Consider the following 10983-nt stretch of genomic DNA (forward strand, 5'->3'; position numbering starts at 1 on the left):
CTGTTTGTATGGGTATATTATGTGTATATTTTTCTGCTTGTGTTGCTTCACTGATCTTTTGAATTATGTCACTGTTTCAGAAGACAGTTTGACAAAAAATAAAATACCATCTGCCAAAAGCTATTGTACCTGTAATTTGTTTTATAATTATACAGCAGTATGCTGATGAAGCAGTATTTCCTGTTCCTGGAAATACAGTTTGCTTTGCAAAATTACAGTCTGTTAGATAGTTATTTTACTGTTATGGAGTTCTTTTCTTCCAGTTAAGTTCTACAATCTTTACTTCCAGGTGACTTTTTTTCATCACCCTTTTGACTCATATTAAATTTCTGGACCATGCTAGGACTCTAGCTACTGCTACCTATCTACCTTCCTCTGCCTCCTAATGAAGGTGTCTTTCTATTGTACAGAAGCACTTTACACTTTACACTTCCTTTAATAAATGTCTTCATTGGATTTTGGAGAATTTCTCCACGTTATTAAGCTCATATTTTCATTCTAATGAGACCCAAAATCTTTGTAATTCTCTCCACTTCTGATGTAGAAGTCTACTATACCTTTTAAGATAATAATGAATAGGTGCAAATCTAACACAGAAAGATCATTATTCCTTCTTTTCAGGTTGATAGCAACTCATTAATTTTTTTTGTCTGACTATAACTTTTCATTCTGGTATTCTCCAGTTCTACAGCAATTTCATTTGGATCATAAATTCCCTTGTTATGCAAGGTTCTCACTTCAGTAAAAATATATCTTATCAACTAATTATTTCTTATTAGGTAAAACAATCGTTTTATACTAGAAGAGAACCAAATTGCTTAGAGAGGGTTTGTCTTGACAAGTCCATATTACCGGTTTCTTATAACCTTGTTATTCTCTGAATTTTATATTTTCAAAAGTAATATATATACATATACGTATATGTATATAATAAACATTAACTTAATTATATATATATATTACTTTTTTTAGTATATGAATTTATATGTACATAAATTCATTGCCTTAGAGTCATTTCTTGCATGATGGTAGTTATCTCTGGCAGCTCCTTCATCCACCTTCTCAATCCTCTGTGTTCATATTCCACATTTCATAGAAAAAAAAATAACCTTATCCATTCAGTAGCTTACTGCCTTAAATTAAATGATCTGTTGACTGTGCAGCTTAAAAATAAAGGCAATATACTTTTAATATATATATTTTTTATTTTTGTTTGATAAAATCTAAAAATAAATTATTGAAATTAAGTCAGAGTTTTCCTTTGAAGCTACAAAGCTCATACATTTATTTGAGGGGATTTTTTGGATTGTTCTTTGATTAATAAAGTGGGACTTAATGTTTTCATTTAAATTTATTCTGTGCAGCAGCTGGACATCATACATGACAAGGTCGATTAATTTTGCCAGTGTTCAAATATGCTTGTTGTACATGGCTGTCATCTTTCTCATTCTCATGATAACAGTAACCCTTCTTCTGAGATCTTCTGCTGAGTATATAAGCATTATTTAAGAGCAAACCCATTGCAGAAAATTTGGTTCTTACCTCTGTGATATGTGTTGGTTGTTTTGTTTGTTTGTTTTTGATATTTTTTGTTAACCTTCCCTTTTAACAAAGATAAAATGGATAATAATGGATTAAGTGGAAACAGATTCATACACAATTGTGTATTTATTTCAAATATGATTTTACGTTTTAGCATTTGTTCACAATCTTGTCTGTGACTTCTTTGCCTCACTCCGTACAAGTATAGTATAGTATTCATAAAATTAACTGTAATAATAATAAAAAAGCTCTTGTTATCTTTGTAAATCAATAGCATTTTACAAAGGGGATTTATCTGTTGCAAGGACCATGCATTTCCTCAACTAGTCTACCACTCACTCTACTCCTGGCCACAGTCCCCCCGCCCCCCCCCCCCCAAAAAAAAAAAAAAAGACTGATCATACCAGAGACATTTATTTGAATGTCAAAAGATTTAAAGCCTACATATAAAAGACCAAAATTGACGACGACATTTGACAATGTTCTGGCAGTTTATCTATATATATAATATCTATCTGTCGCATTGGTAGAATTTTTCCTTTTTCACACAGAAAGTATCTTCATCACATAGATTTGAAGTGACGGTGCAGAGGTAGAACCAAATTTGTCACTTTGTTATGCCACTATCATTTCCACATTTACTTATGTAAATCATCAGGATTTGCCCAGAAAGAAAATTCCTACAATTCAGGTTGGATCTCCTTTTCTGTAAGCAGGCTAAACAGACAGGAAAGAATACTAGGGTGAGAGTACTGTTAATGTTTACAAAGAATATTTGTTACAAGGGTCTTATATGGCCCCAGAGTATGATATGCATAATCGAAAACATAGTGATATATGAAAAAAGTATGGAGGAACAAAAGAAAAATTTGTAGACTCTAGAGATTTTGTCTTCCAGGGCATGAAAAATGTGCAGCAAAAAAAGGCAAATTACATAATAAGCTCTTTATAAATGAAGAGCTCCTTTTATTTTGTTTTGTTATGTTTTGTTTTGTTTTGTTTTATCTACATTTATTGTATTTACATTACCAAAGTTTAACAATGTAAAATTTGAAAAAATATTAAAACTTAATATTTGAAAGGAGTCTTAATACCTTAAAACAATGCAGGGATTTTAGAACAGAGATATGTATTCTTCCCAGAAAACTAGAGGACAGGTTGTTGTTAGTCCTGGAATTCTTGTCAATGGAGAATGAAAAGGAATTATAAATGAAACTAAATTTCTGATATTTTGAAGGAAAATCTGAAATATACTAGTTGAGACACTCCTGAGCAAAACAGAGCAGTGATAACAAAAGAGAATTTATTTTATTTTCTATTTTTTTTAACATATGACTCATCTGTGCATAAACAGGTTTTAGAGCCAATAGGTAATGTAATTATTAAAGTGTCCCATATTGCCCTCCAAATGGAGTAGCTGCTCTCTTCATATTTGTATCTGCATTTGCTTCATGCCTAAGATACAACCAGGAAAGGAGGGCAGTCTGGCACCACAGGTCATGACTGATAGATGCCTGCCCACAGGTTCCAGTTTTCACTGTGAAACAAGAAAACAGTGATCACTTTAGATTAATTGGATTGGAGGAATACCCAGGAACAAACACCTGGGCAGCAGTCTAGCAGCAGTCCAGGACTCCATTTGGTCATTATGAGCACTTCTGACACCTACATTTCTAGCCCCCAAAGCTAGAGAGTTTGAATCCATTCCAAAATTATTTATTTCTCTGAGATGTTTATGAGCTTCAAATCATATTGCTAGCCCTATAGAAGATTAATTAAAAATAAAAAATAAAAAGACAAATTCTTGAACTTATTAAAATCTCAGGACAATCTTTTCAACTTTTACTTGCAACATAATAAATTACATTTATCACCTGTTTCATGCACAGATATGATGAGTTCTAGGATAATTTCAAGGGAAATTAGAGGTGATACAGACTACATGAACTAAATGGTAATCCCCATTTGGGCTATAACATTTTATATATGTTTAAGCATGGAACTTCATTGCTCTGCTTCTTAGACTGTCCTCTGTCCTTTTCGTCTGTTTTCTTTTTCTTTTTTTTTTTCTTTTAATAGATTGTACACTTTTCTTATATTAATCCATCTGTAAGTACACATATACATTGTTGCCTAGAAGAGGAAAATCCTAATATCTGCATCAGATTATAGGGAAGAATCCAATACAATTAGCCAATAAGCAACAGCTGAAGCAATATTGCATACGGTCATCATAAAGTTTATTGATGCCCTGCTACACATGCAGACATCTACAAAGAGTTCTGCTAGATTTAGCCACTTAAAAATTAAAAAGACCATGAAGTTTATCGTATCTAATGTACTGTTTAACTCAGGCTACTGAGCTTCAGGCCACAATTTCCACATTACACCCAAAACTTCTGTGTTTCATGAACAAGTATTTTCATTGTTTCACAGAATTCTTATTATTTACAAAAGATCAACATCTTCATATTCTTGCTTGTCAAGAGAGGGTTTGAACTGTTTATAAATAGTTTTCGTTAACTTGAGATTAGGTTATTCCAATTGACTGTTTGCAAGCATTTGTGATCATTTTAGCTCCAGGATGCATCTGAAAGTATAGCTTTTGTTTTAAGAACTTCATGCTGATTCTCTGATTTTCGTCTATTTTAAAGCATTATAATGTACATGGAAAGGCATCAAATTACAACTGTATTTCTGAATTGAAGTGTAAATTATGTGAACGTGCACATGTAAACATTTAAACAGAACTGAGTTTACAACAACCTAGACTGGAAACATCTGTACCTAACTGCAGACACAAAGGAGGTGTTTTATAACAGGTCCTAAATCACTAGATATAACCTGGAAGGCAAGTATGCATACTTTGTTGGGGTGCTGACTAGGATTCTTAATATGTTATGCTGTAACACATGGCAAGGGTGCACTGGATTTACCTTAATAAAATTCAGAACAGTTCTGCTTCACATGTGGGTGAAATATTTCAAAAGGCTAATCAAATAGAGGAAAACCACGGGCAACCTATGTCTGGTTAGTAAAGACTTCTAGATGTTATAGGAAATTCCCTGTGAATTTCCTGGCACACAGAGAAGGGAAATTCTGATATATTCCTTTTTGTCTGACTTGGTGAAATCTTTTTCAGTCACTACAAAATCATATTCCCTGCCATAAATCATATAATTAGAATGTAAAATGTATTAAAAGAGCTTTTGAATTTTAATTTTTTATCTAATCGCATTCAAAAACAGAGATTTTTTAGAGTATCAATAAGACAGAGACATTGCAGGTACCCCATAATTCATCCCAATACCCTTTCCAAATTTTTATGGATTTTTTTTTTGCCATCACATGTAAGCAGCAGGAAATAAGCATATCTTGTGAACTGTTACACATATGTGTTGTAAGAGTCACATAAAAAAGAAACGATATGAGGACAGATTGAAAAGACGGTTCAGTGAGGAATCAAATGATAGAAGTGAATTAAAATATATTACAAACAAAACAAACAAACAAAAAATTGTAGTAATGATCTGAAATCTAACTTAGTGGACAGTGAATTGCAACCTGATCTGACACAAACAACACAAAGATAGTCTATACCTTTCTTCAGGCTGACTTAAGTCTTAACATATTTTTTAGCCATTTGCAGACATAATTTGGTTGTGTTGCTTAACCATGGATGTTATTTATTTGAATGCTGTAAATATTTTTCTGCCTACCCACAATTATGTTCCCATCCATAAATAATCTTACTGCTCCTGTGAAAAATACTATACATAGAATCATAGAATCATAAAGGTTGGAAAAGACCTCCACGATCATCTGGTTCATCCCCTACCACAAATATTGCCCACTAAACCTTTTTCCTCAGCAACACATCAAATATTTTCTTAAACACCCTCAGGGAGGTGGTCCTCAGGGATGGTGACTCCACCACCTCCCTGGGAAACCCATTCCAATGCCTAAATACTTTTTCTGAGAAGAATTTTCTCCTAATTTCCAACCTAAACTTCCCCTAGTGCAACTTGAAACCATGCCCTCTAGTCCTATCACTAGTTTGAGAGAAGAGACCCACCCCCAACTCCATTTTTTTCTCTCTCTTTTTTTCTTTTATAATTGATATATGGAAAGACTTTAAAGATTCATGTAATCAGTATGGAAAATAGATCTGAAATACTCCTGAGAAGTGTTTTTGTCACTGTCACGTTAAGGGGGGTAGCCAATTAACCGTTATGGGTCCAGTCGGATTCAGGGCACTGAACTATCACGGTCACAGATTCACCAACGCCTTAACACACCCTCACTCTAGTCGTATTCAGTGAGAAATATCACGGCTAGGAACAATGCAATTAAGAGCAAATTAATACAGCAACAGGTACACAGGTTCTTTGGATTGCCGGCAATAAATTGTCTGCAAAAGCAAGCTGGCATGAATGAAATACACAGGTACACAGCCTGGCTATTAACACTTTAAAAGGCACAAAGACTCTATAGGGATTTCTAAGTTTCCCAGGGAGGCATTTGGTATAACCAGTGTTCAAATCTTACCCAAAGGCGTCCCAGTGTTGGGGGGGGGGGTGGGGTGGGAATAGAGACTCAGACCATTGACTGATCCCAGAAGTTACGATAGTGTCTTCCATCACATCCCCTTCCTCTTAAGCCAATTTATATTATTTTCTATCTTTTAGGTGGAGCTTCAGTGACTCTAGTCATACACATCTTGGTTATGACTGTTAAAAAGTTTTCTCGCTTTCATTTAAAGGTATAGGCTCTGAGAAATTCAGAGTGCATGCTCAGTGAGGGGTGGTTGCACCTTGGAGGTGGGTAGTTTTGGGGACGGAGGTGTGCTTTGATATTATAATGATATTATAATAAGCAAAAGTTCACTAGAGTACAGCATTTTGTCAAAAACATGACAGGTCATTGCCTCAGGGAAGCAAAAATACAGCTTATTGGTCTTGGGGTGCACAAGAACAGTCAAGTCCCCCTCTTGTCACAGAGCCTAGCCACGGTGTCTCCAGTTTGCTCTACACTCCATACTGTTCCTTAGAGTCAGCACACCAGGTCCCCCCAGTGCGATGGCATCTAGGGTTAGAGGCCTAGGGAACACTTAGGTAGTGTAGCTATACTCCACCCTGAAAGCTTCTTCAGTATCGTACATTTTCTTCAAAATGTGAATATTAGTTTAATTTTCCTAGTCACCTTAGGAAATTACTCCGCAATCATGAGTTGCTCAATTCTTCCTCGATTTACCAGTCTGGAAATAGTGTACTATGGACAATAACTTTGACTTGTTCTAACTTGGGTTAACTGAAGAAGATTGTTAAGACTGTACTATTAATATTCACTGCAATAGCATTTAAAACTGGACCAGGAACTCATGCGGTCAAACATGGTGTGATCATGTTGCAAAAAGACTATGACTATGCATACATAATACTCAGTGACTATCTTCAGCAAGTCCAGAGACAACATGGATTCATTCTCTCATCTTCATGCTTGCATTGCCGTTTGTTGATTTTAGATTTAGCTTTTCACATTCTCTAGACATACATTTAATTTTAGTTGTTTATTAACCATTAATCACCACTGTTAGCAAACAGATCTTTTTAAACCATTTTCTGCAAAGCATGCCTTATCATTTTTTATTTTCTTTTTCACCAGCTGGCTGAATTTCGTAAATTTTAATTTGAAGGACAGAAAACCTGAGGCTGAACATGTAAATACTATCAGTCAGGGCTGTCACAAGCTTTTTTAGAAAAATAAAAATAAAATAAAATAAAAAAAAAAATTAATTTTTGCTATGTTTGGGTAAAACTAAAAAGTGGTTTTCACTATTTACAAATGTTACTCAACTTTTGCAAAAGCATAAAAATTAACTGTATCTGGCACCAGGATACAGCAAACAGTACAGTGGATAAAAGTTAAAAGAATTCTATCTCTCACATTAGCCTAATGGGCAGAAAAATGTGGGCAAAATACTTTATGTCTTTGTAACAGTGTCTCTAATTAATAATATTTTCCTTTCTTCACAAGCACTTTCAGACCTAGGTGGACTAGTATTACACATTGTAAAGAAATTGCTCTACTGTTATTAAACACTGACAGATCTGACTTTAGGATCTTTCTGGTCACATGCAACAATTTCTTTCTATTAAAATCTTCCTGTAACTAATGTGGTTATCAAATATTAAAACAACACGGAATCAAAAGGCTTTCTGTTTGTTGGAAAAAAAAACCACTTTAAAAGTACTGCTAAGTATCCATATTAATAAGAAACATTTATTAAAATAATGTGTATGCACAATATTATTGCCCACTATGTGCCCTGTCTTATTTGTTCTATATTGTTCTCCATTCTACAGCTTGAAAACCATTTACTGATAAGGAATTACTGACATTTGTTCATTTTAATGCATTTGGTAGAGCAGAGATATCATTTTGCTAATTCGGAACTTTCATTTCTATTGCACATTAAAAGAACTATGTTAAAACAACACATTAAAGCTGTAAGATTAAGCTCTTCAAACCTGGAGGAAATAACAAACACAAAGTTGTCACCCCCAGAGAAGAAGTTCTTAGATTATTTATTGCTCTTATTATTATTACTGGTCAAAATACAGTAGTCTTCCTAGCTCCCTAGATTATTTATTTATTTATTTATTTATTTTGACCATATAGCTTGGGGTATTAATCTAAATATTTTGATCCAAATCACTGAAGTACTGCAAAGTTTAAGCAGTGAAAAACAAGGTCTTCCAATGGATCAGGCAATCTGAATACTAACATTTTTTCATTAAATGGTCGTGAAGAGCCTAATATGTTTTGAAAGTGAAGTCAAAAGATTGATAATGGCACTTCACTGTCATCCAATAATTTCATCACAGCCATTAGTGAAGCATACTTCACATAATGTCTGTAAATGAGGGGAACTCTTGTTTCCTCATTTTACAGCTAGCATACTAGAACATAGAAGATTTCAGATAAGCTTCTTGGTAGAAATGGAAGGAAAGTCCAGATATCCTCACCCAGTACTTTAGCCACAAGATGCCATTTATTTAATAGAAGCACTAGATAACTACTAGATAAACATGTAGAAGATGTAGAAAGTCAAGCTGAGAAATTCAAAAATAAATCTAAAATTATGAAAGTTAATAAGAGCTTTGCAGATGACGCAAGACAGGCTAAATGGTAAATGGACTTTGGAGAGCAAAATTGAAAGAATGGAGGTTTGTAAAAAGCCTCGGGGATTTCTGACAACTCCTACAGGTTGGGGGGAAGAAGTTCTAAAGAGATGTGGAGAAAAAGATGTTGAAGGGGAGATTGTTGTTGCTACAATAAATATTGTCGTAAGAACTGTCAACAGAGAATGAGGGAACAGAAATGAAGTATGTCTAATAACTACGCATAGGCAGCTACATATACACTCTTTTTTCACATTGGGACAGATGACCACAATATTCTATTACATGAATAGAAAGCTCCACGTAATCCTACTCAGGAACACATGCTCCATTAGATTGTTCATCTTCATTCTGCAGATCTGTAAGAGCAGCTAGTGTGATGCCTGGGCCATGCTGCTGCTATAGTTCAGAAAGAAAATGGTGTTTACTGGCATATGATGCTGGCAGCATAATCACAAATCACCACCTGTAAGTTAGACCTCACCCAAAGCGGCTGAAAGTTTCCCCCTTCAGCAGACACATGGCAAAATTACAAATGCACCCATAATTAGCACAAATCAAATGTAGATACCCTGAAGTCAGTAGAATTTCAGTGCAGAATTAAGTTAGTAAGAGAAGATTTTAGCTTAGTAGAAAATTGTCCATGGATGGTCTGTCTGAAATGATCCCTTTTGAGAATAATGGGGAGAGTAATATCCAAGGTTTAGCCCTTTTTTGTCACTGCAATACAATAATAGCAACTAATTTTAAAAACAGAAGGTTATAAGAACAAACAAAAAAGACTCTTAAGCCTGATCTTGAAGTCTAACATTGCATTACTTTTATGACTTTCTGAAAAGAACTTTCCTTAATATCTGGCAAAGCATTTTATAAAACACAATCTAGGAAAAAAAAAAAAAAAAAAAGGCAATAGAAATACACTTTTACATATTTCAAAGCTAAAGCAAAAAGATTTTTTTTTCTCCTTTTGAAATAATTGAAATATTTGTTACTACGAGAGCGATTTTAACCTCTTTTAAGAAACTAGAATTCAGTTAATCACTCAGAGCATCTTCTAAATAAAACCCGAAGTGGCAAAGCTTTAACAAAATATTGAAGGCAAAGTTCATTTCAAGAACAGCAGGACTAACCAAGCTTGTATTTCAGAGGATTTGAGTTCATATCTCCATAGCCTGTACCAGAAACTCTTCATACATTCTACTCTACTTCTCCATAGATCATTTTGGTCTCCTGTTGAGCAACTTTACAGACCCACTGTAAACCCACTTTATAGACCTGCTTACCTCTCTATATGTCCCCACTGTGGCTGGGGCGATGTCTGCACAGTGGGTGAGCTCCTTGGTGTGCCAGTAGGTGTCCTTACAGACTTCCTTTTTGGTGGAGCAAGTTTTGTGCCTCTAACCTTCAGTCAGCTCCACACAGACCAAAGCTTGGTGGAACTTGGTATTTCTGAACATGGTATTTCTAAGGCCTATCTGCCCAACACAACTGCATAAGTGTCATTTTCTTTAAAATTAGGCTAGGGACAACCTTTCACTGGGCTGCAGAAGACACACAGTATAGATCTGAAAAGGTATCAATCCATCATTGGAAGGCTGTTGGAGACAAGAGGACCATCTCATTTACTTCAGTTCCCAGTGGGGAAGACAATCACATCACAGAACATGTTGCTAACAAAGGATTTTATGTATTCTCCATGCACAATTGCTACAAGAAACCCCAGATTACCGCTACCCATTTCAGCAAATGACAGGTCTTCGGCAATAAAAGCTCACCCGTTGTCATTCTGGCACTAATGTAGAGATGCAAATGGGTTAGCAGACTGATATTGGGCACTTGCTGTCATATGACCAGCCTGGACACTGCAGATTGATGTGGTATATGCAAGTTAATGAGCATGTTTAAATTTTCACCTAGATATGCCTTTGTTTACAGCTCTACCCTGTCCACCAGTCCATGCTTTGTCACTGGTATAGCTCTTGTCCTTGTCATCACTTAGGACTGTCTAGAATGTCACCCTGCCTTGCTGATGAATAAAAATACATACAGAGATAAGAATTTGATTAAAGAGTGCAAGAAGGAAAATGTATGCCACATTTCTACATCTCTGCATTCAGTAGCAAAAAAGTAGTAAAACTGATATGCAAATACCTATATAATGCCTGAAATAATGCACACAGATAGACCATAGAAATTAAAATATCTGGGGAAATTGATTGTCAGTGCATACGGAAGTTTATTATAAGGAAGAGAAGAA

The sequence above is a fragment of the Anser anser genome, assembly GCF_964211835.1.
Source record: "Anser anser genome assembly, chromosome: Z".
Classification (NCBI taxonomy): Eukaryota; Metazoa; Chordata; class Aves; order Anseriformes; family Anatidae; genus Anser; species Anser anser.